Source organism: Lolium rigidum, chromosome 3 (assembly GCF_022539505.1).
Source record: "Lolium rigidum isolate FL_2022 chromosome 3, APGP_CSIRO_Lrig_0.1, whole genome shotgun sequence".
NCBI classification, from domain to species: domain Eukaryota; kingdom Viridiplantae; phylum Streptophyta; class Magnoliopsida; order Poales; family Poaceae; genus Lolium; species Lolium rigidum.
In genome coordinates, this window is record NC_061510.1 from 81,047,499 (window position 1) to 81,064,384 (window position 16,886).

At 43.2% G+C, this 16,886-nt stretch overlaps 2 long non-coding RNA genes across 2 annotated transcripts; both read left to right on the forward strand.

Moving 5' to 3' along the window:
- Positions 1 to 558: 558 nt before the first annotated feature.
- Positions 559 to 2,190, forward strand: LOC124701864. Its single transcript, XR_007002249.1, has 2 exons — positions 559 to 880; positions 996 to 2,190. It is a non-coding gene; the product is annotated as an uncharacterized LOC124701864 (long non-coding RNA).
- An 11,012-nt stretch (positions 2,191 to 13,202) lies between these two features.
- LOC124697090 lies at positions 13,203 to 14,895 on the forward strand. The gene is made up of 3 exons (XR_007000755.1): positions 13,203 to 13,318; positions 13,442 to 14,697; positions 14,775 to 14,895. It is a non-coding gene; the product is annotated as an uncharacterized LOC124697090 (long non-coding RNA).
- Positions 14,896 to 16,886: the final 1,991 nt, after the last annotated feature.

Consider the following 16,886-nt stretch of genomic DNA (forward strand, 5'->3'; position numbering starts at 1 on the left):
TATGACACGGTTGTACCATCAATAACTTACTTTGTTCATCTTTGAGATGTTGAATTTTTCTCCCAATGCAACACAGGGGCACATGTAGGTGTTTGGGCCAATAAATTGAGATTTTAAACCTAAGATGTTTAATTTTATTTTAAACCCGTTGCAACGCACGGGCAGTTTTGCTAGTTTAATATAGTAGAGATTAATATGGGTATATATGAAACAGGGTTTGCCAAGCGAGCTGGCCGTAAAATTTAGAGGCCCAATCACACACACGGCCTACTAGTATTTAGGCTGCTGCCTCAACCAATCAGCGTTTACCGACACGCATACCATAAGCCACAAAGCAACGTTTGGTCCGCAGAAGATCCGGTGCGCATATGACGCACGCAGTGACGTTAATTGCGCAAGTTGCGGTCTACCGGTGCGATCCAGCTGTCACCGCCAATCGCCAACCGCCACGTGCGGCGCATCTCGTCCGTCCAGGACCGACGACTCCATCTGGACCGTCCACCTCGCGATACCGGACAATAAATACCTCGCCTCGGCATATTTGCAGAACCAGACCAAAAGAATCCTCCTCTACCACACGCCTCCAGGCTAGATCTAGAATAGATGAACACGCCTCCTCCTCCTCCACCAAATCCCAACCACCGACGGATCGGAAGTTGAGTTCGCGCCATGATCGGAACTCGATTCGATCTCGGAACGGTGAGCGGTGAGCCTCCCCACCATGATGATTTATGCGCCAACCCCCTTGTGCTATCTCCTGCGCAGGTTCCTCGTGTCCACCGGCGCGTTGACCTTCCGGCGAGCCTAGATGCGAGGCGGCGGTGGCTTCTGCAGACGGAACCTTCAGATCTGCCTGTCCGGCTAGCCAGATCCGTTGCTGGTGAGCAATTTTCTGCCTGATCTTGCTCTGTTTTAGCACGATTTAGTTGTAGTTTCGTTGGAATCATGTACGGATCTGCGTAACCTAACTATCTCGAACGATTTGGCTTCTGTAGATCTGATGTCTCACGGTGGATCTCGGTTGTTCCCGGCGGCTGGAGCTGACGCGGCGGCGAGGACGGACCTTCTCCGGCGAGTTCGTGGGATCCAGGATCTACCTCGCGCGACGTCGACGACGACTCTTGTAATAATTATTCGGAAGAACTTTCGATAATTATTAGATCCAAGAGGTCGGAGGAGACTGCAAGGTAAGGGCCGTGTAACAAGCGAGGTGCTTGTGAAAAAAGCGATGTGACAAACCTAGAGGCCTTTGCCATGTTGGGTGCGCTCGCATGGCAGGCCGCCACCGTAATAAAGATGATTGTTGTGTCTCGGGGGGAGATCGCACGGGGGTTATTTTTATTCTAGCCCCGGGTTCTCCCCCCCTGTGTCCTGGTGTCCCTTGCTGTGTGCTTGCGACAACCGATCCGACTTGCTGGCACAACGAACTACCGTCGCGATTCGATCATGGAGCAACCGACCATATAGCAAAGGTACAACCGCTAATTTACACCTTAAGTTCACCTAAGCATGTAGAAGAAGCCTGATAGAATCAGGTTCTGAGGTCGATTACGAGTTCGGTGACATGTAGAGTTCATTATAGACATACATAATCCAGTTAATTTGTACCCACAGCACATCACAGCAATTTACACTAATTGTAATCCAGTTTTGAGTTGTAACAACGGCACAGAACATAAACAGTTTTTTTTGTTCTATATTATCTTGTCAGCTGAGATTTATTTGGTTCATAAGTTAATACTACATGCCTTATTTACTTATATTTTCATTTTGTACATGACAGTGTTGGATTATTTATCCTGTAATAATCCTGAAGTATTTATTTGGCAAAAGCTGTATATTTGATGGATCCTGTATCCTAGCATTCTCTTACTGCAATTTGTAGCTGTAGCTTATACGAGATGATTCATGTAGCTTGCTCAGCTGTACCATGGCATTGCCAAGCTGAAAGATGAAGTATGCTGCTGCTCTTTGGCCTATTTGGAGCTATATCGTCCCTGGCCGAATCAACTGGAGAAACACTTTCGAGGAATCTACTACACAAGCTGTTGCCTACTACCTACTAGAACTGGTTTTTGCTTACTGAAAATATGCGATTACATAATACAAATCTCCTATTATTTAAGTCATTCATTTTTATACCCTGTTATTTGGAGATCCAAATTAAATCGATGAAGTGTTGTTGAATTATCAACCAGGTTGCTGAATGTAGATATTTTGATGCATTTGAATCTATGCGAATCAGTTTGTACTGAAGGTTGATTTGGTGATCATATGTTAAAATACTCGAGTTAGGATTATAATACCCTGAGATTTTATTGATGAATTATACAGAATTAGGCATTTAATTCCATGTACTATGTCAACAGTATTAGTTTATATTTTCGTTACAATGTTATGCCTAGGGACAGGGTGTTTCTGCACCCGGGTGCATATGCACCCTTTATTTGAAATGCACATTTCCAAATGTTAAAAAAATAAAAACAAAAATGCCTCGTGTATACCTTGACATGTTACAAGTTCACAAAGTTGTTTCAGCAAAAACCAATATGTTTAGTGCCCTGTACTAAAAAGACAAATTTTTGGTGTTAAAATAGTCTATTTCTTGAGGCATTATTTGTCTTTTTTACACATGGTATAAAATTTTTACGTGAAACTTTATTAACATGTCCTCTACATGCTAAATTTTTTTCCTAAATTTTTTTACTTTTTGAAATATGTTTTATACATACCAGGTGCATATGCACCTATGATCAGTTTTGGTTTTCCGTATGCCTAGAATTATCTTAGCTGGATATAAATAGTTGTTGAACAAGCCAGGTTGCTGAATATAGATATTTTGATGCATTTGAATCTATGTGATTCAGTTTGTACTGAAGGTTGGTTTGATCATATGTCAAAATGCTAGTCAAGATTATACCAGTGTAGTTTGAATTTTTATTACAATGTTATGCCTAGAATTATCTTAGCTGGATATAAATACTTCCTCCCTTCCAAAATGTAAGGCGTGTAAGGATTGGTCGACAGTCAAATCTTACAAACTTTGACTAAATATTTAGAAAAAAATATTTACATCTACAATATCAAATTGACATATTAAGAAAATATACTTCAGGTGAATCTATTGATAATAATTTATTATTGTAAATATTTATATTTTTAAACTTTAAAAACATTCATATCTAATCCTTATACGCCTTATATTTTGGGACAGAGGGAGTAGTTGGTAAACTATAAGCCAAATTGCTTAACTGTTGCATAAATAGTTGTTTAATTATAAGTAGCTGAATATGACTTTTTGCTGCGTTTGAACTGTGCAATTCATTTCCTAGGTAGGAGTCCGGTGTCTGATCTTTTGTTTAGATGAGTTCACATTGATGCGATTCAATATGCATTCTCCCATTGTACTTCTGCAATCGTGGATCTTTTCTCTGTTTGGAGAGATTCTCCGTGGATTTTCTTAAATCCCGGATTGAAGGTGGTTCAATCCCACCAAGATTCTTTAGTTCGAACCTGAAACCAAAATCTTTTGCAAAAAAAAGTCTATACTAATATTGTAGATTTTTCATAATAGATGCCAATAGTCCTTACTAAATTTTAAGTTAAGCGTCACAAAGTTTGACTTTGACTATATCTGAAATGTGAACTAAATTTTAATTTAAGGTTGCTGTATTTGTTAATATTTTTTTGTAAATGAAAATTTTGAAGAATCACTTCTGTACTTTGTTCTACTATTTTAGCAGTTAGCCATAGTTTAGGGACTGTTGCTGATTGCAATGCACGCAGTTTTACGACGGGTCTCCATTGCCATGAGAACATCATTATCATAAAGCACGGCATCGATCTCCCCTGTTTGTTCTAAGCCTGGTTTTTTGCATGTACTCCGCCTGAAGCCCATCTACAATTGTAAATGCTAGACTTAATAAGCTCAATTAACTTATCTTGTAAAGTATGATTTTGCCGGGATATTCACTTTGGCTCATAGGAGCATTTGCTCCCATTGTGTGAATCTACATTTCGAAGTGTCAAAAAATTCTAAACTAAATTTTTTCATGTACATCTACATATTTTATGTTTGTACACAAGTTTTCAAAAAAAACTACAAAAATTTGTGGCTCCAGTAAAAAAGACAAATTTTGATGCTATAACACGACTACGTAAAGGATATTTTTTTGTCTTTTTTGTACACGTCACATAAAATGTTGTTTCTCCATGAAAACTTGTGCACCAACATAAAATGTCACGATGTACAACAAAAAATTTATGTCAAATTTTTTTGACATTTTTAAAATTGTATTTTAATTATTTTGTATAATAGGAGCATTTGCTCCTATGAGCCAAAACGCCACCTCCGATTTTGCCCCTCAAAACTATGCATTTCCTAATTCATTGTAAGGATACTCTGGATGGTTAATATTTTGGAGACATGGTGTGGAGATTCCAGGTTGCCCTTCTTCGGTGCTCGCTGTGGTCTATGGCTGATCTTTAGGGCGCAATGCACACGAGTGCTGGTGAGTAAGACAATGCCTTCTCGGGCTGACCAAGTTCCACCATCTTCCTCTATTTGATGGTCCGTCGACAAGGGGAGTCGTGCAGACACAGCTTTGCGGTCTACCTTTTGGACGAGTTATTCCTTGGAGGCGCACGGCTTCGCTCGAGACACGGCTTTGTGGTCTAGCTTTGGACAAGTTTTTTCGTGTTGTTGTTTTGTGGTGGTAGTTGTCTTCGGAATAGTCGGTGTGGAGTTGTTACTACGCTTGTTGCTTGCAGCAAGTGGTTGTGTTTCTGTACTCAAACCTCTGCATTCTATAAAAAATATGGTTTATCTTTGGCGCACTCTCGAAAAAAAATCACTTATGGTTACAATTGAAGTGTTTGAATAGAAGGATGTCGACGACGCCCTTTAAGGTTTACATAATTTGTTGAACAATATTAGTTGCAGGAATATCTAACAAACCATGCAAAATAATTGGAAATAAAATTGTTTTCAGTGTTGGTATTATGTGTCACAAATGTACACCTATGAGAGAAAATGGGAATTCACAATGCTAAAGAAATTTGCTTTGCAGCCTACTCACTCCATTGATGTTGGTGTTGTAGATAATCTGCCGTGCAGGTGTGTTGAAAGGGAGACAGATGGCCTGATCAAACGGCTAGGCGATGGTTCGACAATTCGGGTGTGGTATGACCCTTGGATCCCTAACAACTATAACAGTCAGTGAGTTAATGGTCGATCAAGAGGCTAGCTGGAATTGCTACCATTTGAGCCAATTAGTGGCAACCTTGCTTTGTTGATGAATGTTGACACACATATTTGGTTACATACAACATACTTAGTCTTTCTCAAATTAAATGATATGGCAAATAATTTCCACTCGCCGCTTGCTATTGAAGGTAAAAAAAAGGCAGTATTACGGCTATTGCTGTATTACAAGTTTTTTCGCAACTTCTCTCAACTGGTTCTGAATAGTATGTTTGGTTTGTCTTGAAACAGTGCCATATGGAGAACCTATATTTTCCATAATGAACTTAGTAGTTCAGCTCATGCAAGTGTAATATGTCATTAGCCTGTACTTGTCATGAATACGTATATAGAGTGAAACAGGTTGATAATTTATAAATAAAGAAAACGTAATATCTAAAGGTTGATGTTGCCGTGTCACAACTCACAACTAACATATTTTTATTGTGAGTTTAATGTTCGAGCTATAGTTTCCTGTCGTTGTTGCATATGATTTACCTAACAAAACTGTTCGATGGTCAGATTGTTCTGTTCTTACATTCTTGAGCAGGATTGTGTGCTCAGCCTTAAAGCTCCATTGCAAGTAATACAAGTAGGGGCTTCAACTGGGTGAAACTGTGGGGGCACTTTCCAAATAAAATGCTGCACTTCCTTAGAAGTACGGCTACAGATAGTTTAGAGGGGAATGGTGGTGGAGACTAGATGCCCCCATCTCTTACAAACTATAGATGAAGACAAGTTCAAGATGGTTTAACCAATCCAGAGATCATTGCAATTATTAGAAGAAATAAGGGGAAAGCTTGCTAAATGCCAAACTGCCGCTTCTCTGTTTTTTTTTTGTTTTTGAACAAAGAAAGGCCTAGAAGGCCCAGGAGCTTTCATTCCATCACACGTGGTGGGTACAAATTTACAGGGAAGTCCTCAGGCATCTCTTGCACCAGAAAACCTAAATTTGAAGAAAGGCCCTCCCAAATTACATAAAACACCCCGAGACAAGAATTGAAAAAGCAATCGGGTCCCTGGGCGTCACCACCACCATTCGCCGGCGACCTCGAGACGCTGCCGTCGAGATACGATGCCGATATGCTCGATAGCATACTTCCGGCGATGCTGCTGATCCGCTGGCCGCTTCTCCACCTCCGGGGACGAACCACTTGGCGGTGGAGAGGCGACGAGCTCCGGCGAACAGAGCGAAGAAGAGCCTCCGTCTTGGAGGTTGCAGATGGGCCGCCATGCCGGCCAAAGATCGTGCCGTCGACAAGGAGCGGCGCGTGTTTCGCACAGAAGAGCTTCGCCGAAGAAGCTTCATAGCACCCTGTAGGCAGGCGCTGATGAGCAGAGGCCCAGCTCGTCCTACCGCTGCCTCTCCTCTCACCACCACGGCGAGGCAGAGAGGATGAACAGAGAGACTCGCTGTAGGAGCAGCTCCACCAGCAGAGAGGGCAGGATCCCTCCCCAAGAGACAAAAGCAGCCAACCTTTCTCCAGCTCCTCCTCGCCACCATGGCCGGCCAGGAGCAGAGAAAAAGCAGACCTAACAGCATCAGGTTGCCTCTCCTCCTCGCCACCATGGCCGGCCAGGAAGGCAACGCCTGAACTGAGATCCAGGGGAGAAGAAGGTCCCTCGGCCACCAGGTTATTGAAGAAGACGCTGCTGCTGTCGACCTCTCCTCCCTCCGGCCATCGGAGTAAAGGAAGAAGAAGAAGAAGGCCCAGATCCGGCGGCGTAGATCTCGGTCGGCGTCTTCACTACGGGGAGATCCCCCAAACGGCGACATCAAGCTGCAAAACAAGCAGACAACAACCTAAACTAACCCTAATCTACTCCGGTGCCACACCACTACCTACTCCGGCCAGCTAGCCTGGCGGAGCGGCCGGCGGCGGCCCGGCTAGAGAGAAGAGACTCTCAACTCTACAGCTGAGAGCGGTGGAGAGGGGGAGATAAATCATGTCCAAGTTGGACACCATGAAGTAGACGTTGCCACTCGCCGCTTCTCTGTTTGATGAAATTTTCAAACTAGAAGAGAAGAAGAAGGCCACTATATGCTGTCGCTTTTGGATATGATTGTGGGCGGATAGAAACAAGGCTTAACACTGGAGGTAAGGTAAGAACTCCTGACAAAATAGACTCGTCTATTTTTGTTCATGTTATGGAGAACATGTCTGTTAAGGACAGGAGAAATGCTGTTATGATCCAGATCAATCCGAAGTGGAATGTACCAACGCATACTTATCTGAAGGTCAATACTGATGGCGCCTTCTGAGACTTCTCTCTTTCTGGAGGATATGTCTTTGTAGTTAGAAACGACTGGGGTTCACGCAGAGGCTCTTGCATCACTCCAGGTTGTGCCCATTACTTCAATGGCTGTGGCGGACTCAGAATTTTCATCAAGCCTAGGCGAGTTCGGCCAAATTTTTGTCAACATATTTATTAAATTTTTCATCAAAATAGGCTGCGCTGCCTGCCGGAAGCCTAAACCCGTACCCAGGCTTAGAGACAGTTGGGTATGCCTATGGCTATGGGTTGCAACAAGGTGCTAGAAAGAATGCTACTCTCTCACAGTTTATTAGATGTGCGCGTATCTCTAGGTCGCAAATTTGATTAAATTAGCATTAGTTATATATTATAAAAAGTACATCATTAGAAAGTTTAGATGTTCTATTTTCTAATGATATAATTTTTGCATTATATAATTTAAATTATATAGATCAAATTACCGACCTAGGGATACGGGAAAGACTATTAAACTGAAACGGATGGAGTACTATCCTAAAGCAAGCCATAATGGCAGATAGTTACGACCTCTCACCGCTTGGAGTTTCTTTTTTGAAACGGGGAGCAAAAGCTTTGCCCCATTCTATTAATTAAGAAGAAGATTCGATATTAGAGAACATGCCAAGAAATAGTACATAAAGCTTACACGAATTACTCTCGCGGCATTATATTGCCCATATTTTTGGCCCCCGCTAAAACCCATAAACGTGCCTCATGCTTAATCTTATCGAAAACTATTTGCGCCGACGCGCTTTTAGCCCGGAAAACCCTAGCATCCCTTTCATTCCACACTTTCCAAGCAACTAGCAAGGTGATAGAAGCCATGGCCTTGCGGTTGGGCATGCCCCCTCCTGCCATGAAGGACCACCACTTGGAGTTATCTTAAGAGAAATCAAAGCCTTGTTAAATGTTGCTTTGATAGTGTAAAAACTCTATGTCTAAGGTTCTATAACTCTGTACATGGCAACCAGGATTTGGGCTGAACATCTATACCCGCAAAAAAAAAAATTTACACCTTAGTTTGTATTTAACCTATGTGCTGGCGATTTGTCCAGTGTAATAATTTATGAAATGGTATAGTGTCCCTTGAAAAATATGTTCTTAATATGATTTCAAACCATCATATGCTTAGCATCAACCATTAGGTGTGCTGATTGGCATGCATCTGAACATCGAGGAGGGATAAGGACGGGACGCAAAGTACCGGCGAGGAGCTGCCCCATGGGGCAGCCCAACCTCTAGTATTTGTTTATTCACCCATGGTATTTGCTAATTGCTAGTATTTTCATTGTCCGTGGAAGTGAACAGCTAATGATGTTGTTCAACCAGATAGTTACTGAGTACTACACTCCAACTTACAGTATTTGATCCGATGGCAAAGGATGCGTTGCAGAAAACACTATCTATGATGTTCGGTTTCAACAAACAAAATTGAGTAACGGTAAAATTGAACGACCTAAAGCCCCTCCCAGCGTTTTGGCTGCCTGTACCATCCGATTAGCTCATCTAATGGCCGTCATCAACTCACTAATCCTGAACCGTCATTGAGCACGTTTTTTACTCAGTGTGCTCACGCTATATAGGCCGGCGTTCATTGCTGGGTTGCTACTCCGGAAATTGAGCTAGTCCGTTCTTGGCTATTTGGGCCTAATTTCCATAATGCTGCCCATCAAAATAAGCAATCCATCAGTCAATCGACCTAAGAGCAAATAAAAAAAACCTCTTTGCGTTCCCCAGCGCCCCCTCACCTCCTTGACCGCTGGTGATGAAGATCCAGAATGGCGGTGCCTCCTCGAGCAGCGGCGTCCACCGCAACACGTTCCTGGATGCTCGCCTACCTCGTGCTGCATAAGACGAAACCTAGGTGACCGCCATGCCGAGCTGCACGGGCAACAAGTCCGGGAAACCGCCCGATCCTCTCCATGATAGAAACAGTCCGGGCAAAGGCCACTCCTCGGGCAACCAATCCCGCAATCGCTTTTCCCGCCATGTACCTTTCTCTTCCTCCCCTCGTCTCTCTCTCTCTCCTCCCATGGCACTACACCCGCTATACATGAGGGGGCCGCGCGTGGAAATGCTTTGTTTCTCTGGAACCAGGGCCAGTGACGCGAGTGCAGTCTATTGGCGCAACAGTTTGTGCCGTTGCTGGGTTGTGGTAGAATCGACCGACGAAACATTGTCTTCTTTGTTTCAGGCCACTTGTTTGATTGCAACTCCGCACGATAGTTCGTGAACAAATGAACAATGGTGTTGCCTGGTGCTGATTTCTGTCACCGAGCGCGAAAAGAAATTGATTCTTGTGATTTATTTGTGGTGCTCCCCGTGCTGCTCACCCAGGACGACACCATCAAGGTATTCATCACCTCCCAGCTCTCATGTTTGATCCCATAGTGAACTCTTTTGCACCGCCTGCAAAAATCTGTTTTCTTATTATATGTGTTGTTGTGAACTGTAGAGTGACTTGTTGGAGCTGTAGATGGTTGTCTTGGTCATCATGGCCGATGCCATCTCAGAGGTGCTCGAGTGCTGTAAACTCAACATTATGATTGGCTTCAGAAGGGGTATGTGCGGATCTGGTTCCTTCTTCCCGTCTTATTGATTCATTTCAGTCCTAATTGAACTGAAAGGTTCACCCCACTGGTTGATGGTAGTTGGTGTTTCAACACAATCAAGGAGAAGAGTGACAAGGAGATCGTTGCTATCAATTAATGGTTTTGGTTCATCCAGCTAGCTCAACATGATGGTTATCTCCTGAGTCTCTCTGAATTTAGCATGATCAAGCTCCTATTGTGAGTATTTTAAACCAACTATTTGTCTCAATTTCTGCGTGGCTACATCATAGTGGTTGATGGTAGGGAACAATAGAGCTTGGAGCAAGTCCGTCAAATTAGAGAGTGGACTTTTAGAGCATGTGCTTGGTGCGCACCCGTATCTAGACCGTCTATACTGCATCAAGATCCGTGCTAGCTCTTTTTCCCCTCTCAAACAACTTCTCATTTTTGTATCTTTCGCACCAAATAATCTTTGAACTTGATATTTTGCAGATCACTTAAACATAACAACTAGAATGTGGGAAAATTATTTTGGATTTTTATGTCATTATGTATATATATATTTCAAGAATTTATTTTGAATTTTAAAATTATTTAAAATTTGAAGTTGCAAAAAAAATTCCAAACTATTTTCCCCCCATTCTATTTGTTACTTTTGAGCGACTTGCAGAAAAATCAAATCAAAATATTATGTAATTTAAGAGATATAAAAAAGAAAAAAGACAAAAACTTAAAGGTGCGGAAAGCCCACCTGCACCATTGAAGATTTCCCGTCAAATTAACAGCCTCCCTGTTTTTTACGGCATGTTTTAAAAAAAGAATGAAGTACTCTAGAGTCATTGAAGATTTAATTCTGAGGTGTATTTTCCACCTGCTTGCTCAGTGTACTTAACTATGCATCAAGCTGGATTTCAAAATTATGACTCCACAATTGTATTTCAAATTCAACAAAAACATGGGTGTGGTATGCTTCTTTGGTTTCGTCTGAATGCATGTGGAGGCGTGGATGGTCCAGATCCACTTTACTCTTGCAGTTAGTTGTATCACTGATTGGCCGAAGTTACTTTGTCAACCAACTAGACTAAGGAGGATTCAGTTTTCCCTTGATAAAAGTCTAATACCTGCCAAGGTATTTCTGATAACTCCAGGCTGCACAAGATATCTAAGGTATTTTGTAAAAGAGTAAAGCTAAGTTGCAAACGTTATCTTTCTGCTATGATGGTATACAAAATAGACCCGGATGCATGGTCTATAATGTTGTTTTCTCTCTGTTTCATTTGAAACCTCATGTTTAGTTTATTGGAATGGTAAAGATTGGAGTTTCTTGCGCATTTTCGGGAAGTTTGTACTCAAATCATTGCATCATTCTTGTAGCTGTGATAATCCATACATGATCAACTAAATCTCTTGTGATCAATTCAAAAATGAATTGTTGGTGTTGATTTGCCATATGTTTCTCAGAAGTCAGAAGCATCACACCACAAGGTCAATACTATTTTCAGCTGTTTGGCATACTCTTGTGCACCAATAACTAAAATTAGATAAGGTTGTCCCAAAAAGGTATGTGGATAATCTGCATGTTACTGTACTATTTTTGGAACTTCATGTGATAAAATAGATTGAATAGAATGAGCATAATATTTCCATGGGAAAGTGTGCTGAGCTCTATAAAAATCATTAGCTATTCAATTTGTTTTGAGATATATAATTATAAACTGACATATCTAATTGCATTGTAAATACTAGCTCAGAAGCATTTTAGCTTGTGTTGACTCATAAATTTGACATCTGCATCATGCCCTCCTTTGTGCGAATAATATGTTAATTTGGATGGAACTAGCTACCTAATTCAACTGCCTAATAGCATCCACTGTGTTGTCTTTAAGTGAACAAGAGCTTCATTTTCAGACTTCCAAATATATTAGATACAAGAAGTAATGCTGTTAGAATCGGTGCATTCTCAGCCCCTATACGTGTCATCTCTACGTTTTGTGCCTCTGAATATGGGCTCCATGGGCTGCAGCGATCCTGCATGTGGGCCAATGTGTACAGTAAAAACGGGATTAAACCAACAAACCACCTCGCGAACCGGGTTCACCGCTCGCAAGACCCGTCCTCCCTACTCCTCTGCTCCTCTTCCTCCCGAAACGCCCCTGCAGCTTAGGGTTCCTGCTGCCCATCTTGCCTCTTGCATCCGATTCACCTCAATCGTGGATTCTCCATCTCATACCCCGGCTTGCTTCTCTCTTCTGCCGCCGGCCGTGCTAGGAACCAGCGCTTTGGGAGGACTCGCTGCACCCGAAGGCGCGCCTGAGCCGGCGGCGGCGATGGGGCGGTCGATGGAGATCTCGACGACCTCGCCCTCGATGATCTCCGCCACCTCCTTGATGCGGACGCCGATGGCGCGGCGGAAGGCCTGCGTGAGCGCCTCGGTCTTGGAGAGGTCGAGCGGGAAGAGCTTGGAGGCGGTGACGGACGCGAAGGGCGTCTCGGCGCCGAGCGACTTGGCGATGTCCATGGCCAGGGCAGTCTTCCCGGTACCGGGCTGACCGACGATCTTCCCCTGGCGGATGAGCTGGAGGTTAAAGGGGCATGGCGGCGACAAGCGGGGAACCGGGCGGCGGCCGGCGGGACGTGGGATGAGGGGTGGAGGACGGGGAGGAAGTGGAACAAGGGGGTGGAGGGCGGCGCGCCGGCATGCCCTATCTTTTTTGGCGTGGCATGCCCTATCTAGGGAGACGGAGAAGCCAAGGACTGGTGCTATGTTTCCTTTCGTTCTTTTTTTTCTTGCAGGAGGTACGGGCCTGGTAGCCTCCGTGGAAGCTTTCCGTGAGTCCATCTGAAAAACATGGCCCGTCCGCGACGACGTTTGGCAATTTTGACGGACACGGACGAAGAGAGTCCGCGGACATCCGTGTCCATCTACATTCTGAGGTAGGTGGTGGTCTGTGCCATGAAGAGCACCACAACAACGAGGTGTGCCTGTGCTTCATCGTGCCGCCTAAGTGGACCACATTTTCGGTGCTGCCTTATGTGAGATCCGGCCGTGACGATCGCCGTCGGTCCCGGGATGGGGAGGAGCCCTGTTCGCGCGCTGCCGGTGCCCGGATGGGGAGGAGTGTCGTCCGCCTCCTGATGCGACCGCTGCCCGTCCCTCATGGCGCTGCGTGTACCACGCCGAGAGGCAGGTTGGCGGCCCACTGCGCCCCTACCCTGATGGCTGATGCACGCCGTGCGACCGGCCGACAAGGTTAGTGCTGTCCCGCTGCCGACTGCAGTCGTCGTGCTCTCCGGGCACCCCCGCCGTCTCTGCCCAGCATAGCTGATTGATGAGCCTTCATGTCGCCTTCTTCCGATGTGCTACTGTCTGCAGATTGGTCTGTTGTTGCGCGCCTAGACCGGCAGGTGGGTTACTGGGGCAGGCTGTTGTGGACTACGGCCTGGAGAATGATGTGCTGCCCCTCGAGAATACCATTTCAGAAGGTCAGCAGAAATCTTTGTGCACTCGTGCCAACCTTCTTACCGAATACTTTTCCATACTAAGCTATATTGTTCTCTCGAATTATCATAATCATATATTGTAATTTGTTCTTGCTATTAGTGTGTTCTTACTGTGAGCAAATTGATTTTATTTTGGCTTGATTTGTACTATACGATGGTAGAGACCTTATGTGAAAATTTGACGACAAATTCAACATTCTTTTTATATTCCCTCCGTGTGGTAGGATTTTTTTTTGCTCCTCATTTGATTGTTTAGCTTTTTTCTATCCTCTTCCTTATGTTTAGGTTGGATATGTTTCTCTTTGTTCCAGATTATTAGGACTGGTTTTGCAAAAAGCATTTATTTATGTGTGACTATTTTGTGATGCTGCCTGTTTGTACATGTACAATCAATTGAAAAACAACATTTTTCTATATAGGATGGTATAGATACTTAAGGTGTTCGTTTCTTCTCTGATTATGTATTGTGTGCTTAATTAATTTTCCATTCTCAGTCATCAAATTTTGTGCATGATCATGATTCAGAAGTGGAAAGACTTCAGAATGCTTGCTGCATTAGACAATCAGCCTGATCAAAGTTGCAAACGCCACTTGGTGCATCTCTGTTGGTGGACCTGTTAACAACGAGATTACAGTGCTACTATTCTGAAGTCTTAGTTTCAGAAAACTAATCTCTCTCTCTCTCTCTCTCTCTCTCTCTCTCTCTCTCTCTCTCTCAAAAGAAGCATCTATATAGTCTATAATAACTAAATAGACTAATCGACTTCTCTCAACATGAAGGTGTTCAGGTTATTACTTCTCTTCTACCATGTCACTTTTAGGAGTATCAAATTGTAAGCATCGACAGGTGCAATACTAACATCTTAGTTTCAGTCTTAGAATGGGTGGCGGTTGTGAAGCATTGAAAACACAGCAGCCGCCGCGTCCTTCCTGCTCTCCTTCACCTCCCGCAGAACCGCGCTCTAGGGAAATTGTTCTTTCATTCTTCATAGAATGATTTCTTTATCTGCCATATCACCAGCCCTGTGCTACTCCTGAAAGCTGATGGTTCAGGAAGTCCGCGAAACTTGGAGATGATGGAAATTGTGCCTCCCCTAAATATTGTTGTTGTATGTGTTACATAGCTCAGTAAGTAAAATAGGTTAGGATTCCTTTACGGAAATAGGTCAGGATGATGGTATTTTATTCATTTTACCTTTTTCCAGATTTTCATCTTTAGATGATGATGAATTCTTTCCAGCCACGTATGCCTTTATTGGGTATACATGTAGAATGTGCTCCATTCCTGGAATTGTGTGAATACACATCGTTTGGTATACAGGTAGAATGTGCAGTGTCTTTATAGGATGCACTTACATCCATTCCTGAAATGGCAGACAACAAGATTTGTCTTCATAGGATGCACTTACATCCCTGTTTGTCAGCAAGTAATATTGTTTTGTGGACAAGGGTCTGTATCTAGACGTTATAAATATAGGGCAGCACCTCACACATCTACAAGTCGTGTGGCTCCTCTTGCTGAATAGTACTATTTTCACCAAACCTGCTCGCCCTGGGGCTAATCAGAAGTACTTGCAGATTTCGAGCACATCTATGTGTTTGCTGAAAAATGTGCATGTTCGTGTTCGAGTAAAGCTACTAAGTTAAACTGCATTTCCGCTATATTTTCCCCAAGATTATCCATTTATGTTCTTTGTATAAGATAGTTTCCATGTCGTTTGAACAGTGGATTAACATATGGGGTTATAATTAATAGTGCACATCCGAGTACAATTCAGTATGATGTGTGGTTACTCAAGTTCACCTTGAGGTAAGTGTCTTAACTTACAATTCAAACTCTGCCGGTGATCCACTATGTGATCAATCCTTTTGCCTTGGTGAAGACATACAACATATGTAATAACAAATGAGAGCAACACAACCAGTAGATAAGTGTATTTGGTGGTGTTTTGGCATTGAAGTCATACTGGCTACCCTATGCATCTAAGCAATGACGTCGCATCCTAATGACTTATCCTAGGTCTCCACGAACAGGAGCAGATGCCCAATACTCAATCTGTCCAGTTTAAGTGAAACTGTGTTCGGTACTTGTGTACTCTGTGCAAGTTGTTAGAACCAGCTTATGACGTGCCTTCTCACTTCCATCTTTTGTAGTTTGTCTTTCCCCTTGAATATGTTACCAGTTTCTGATTTCCCTTGTGCTCTTTTTGTTTACAGTTCTTTCCGTGCTTACCATCGGTTTAATCAGCATAGTTGTTCTGTTTTGAATGTGAGGCAAGCAAACTGTTCCGAATCTCAGAAAATACAGTTTGACGGCCACGTTTGTTGTTTTTTGTTCATTATCAAATCGCAAACTAAAATAGGTAAGGTAACATCATAACAATATGCTATTTGTACTAAGGTTTCAAACTGCTGCACAGTATTTTCCTAAACAAGCTACAGCTACGTTCTTCCATAACTCTATCATCAATTCTCTTCACAACTCTATTGTTATGATTGGTAAGTGAATTACCTTTTAGTTAGCAATGAAGTGCAGATTGATCATCGCTCCAATCAGTTGTGGCTGCCATCAGTCCCACTTCAGTTCGCTTGCCTACTCTGCTTTTCATCTGTCTACAAGCTTCTCCATTTGCATCCCTCCATTCACTCCGTGCTTCAACCATCTCGGGTGGACCTGCAGCACGCAGGAGAAAACCCCCACCCCGAAAACAATGTCGCTCTTCTCCTTTTGATCATCTTGATTCACTAGGTAGCTTTGGTGTCTAGACCAGATAAACAAGAGGAAAGTTGACTGATCTGAAGCTAGCTTTGGTATCTATACTAGATCAACAAGAGGAAAGTCGACAGATCTGAAGTGTTACCAGACGGCACGAAACTACACCAGGGATTCATACAAGGGAAAGGGGATGCGCACTCCACTATGAGAGTGGAAGATACAAGAGAAGAATGATACCCAAGAAACGAACACGGCCTGGCAAGGTGGCTCCCTACCACGTGTACTTCCACTCGGCCACATGTCCACGGACTGCTCCCGCGTAGCACTCCAGGCCTCGCCCTTCCCCCCATGTCATGCACATTATCCTTTCATCTGATTGAGGAGAACAGCGACAACAACCACTGAAGCCCCAATAATCAAGAACTGACAAAACATATATCTTACATCCTATATCATCCTCTCATATATCCTGCAATCAGCAAGAAGTTGTTTTGTGCCAACCTAAGTACAAGCTATCTATTATGTCATGTTGAAACAAACCTAAAAATGTAATTTAGTTTACGGGCGCTAACCCTTTTCTTTCCTAATCTAACATCCGCTT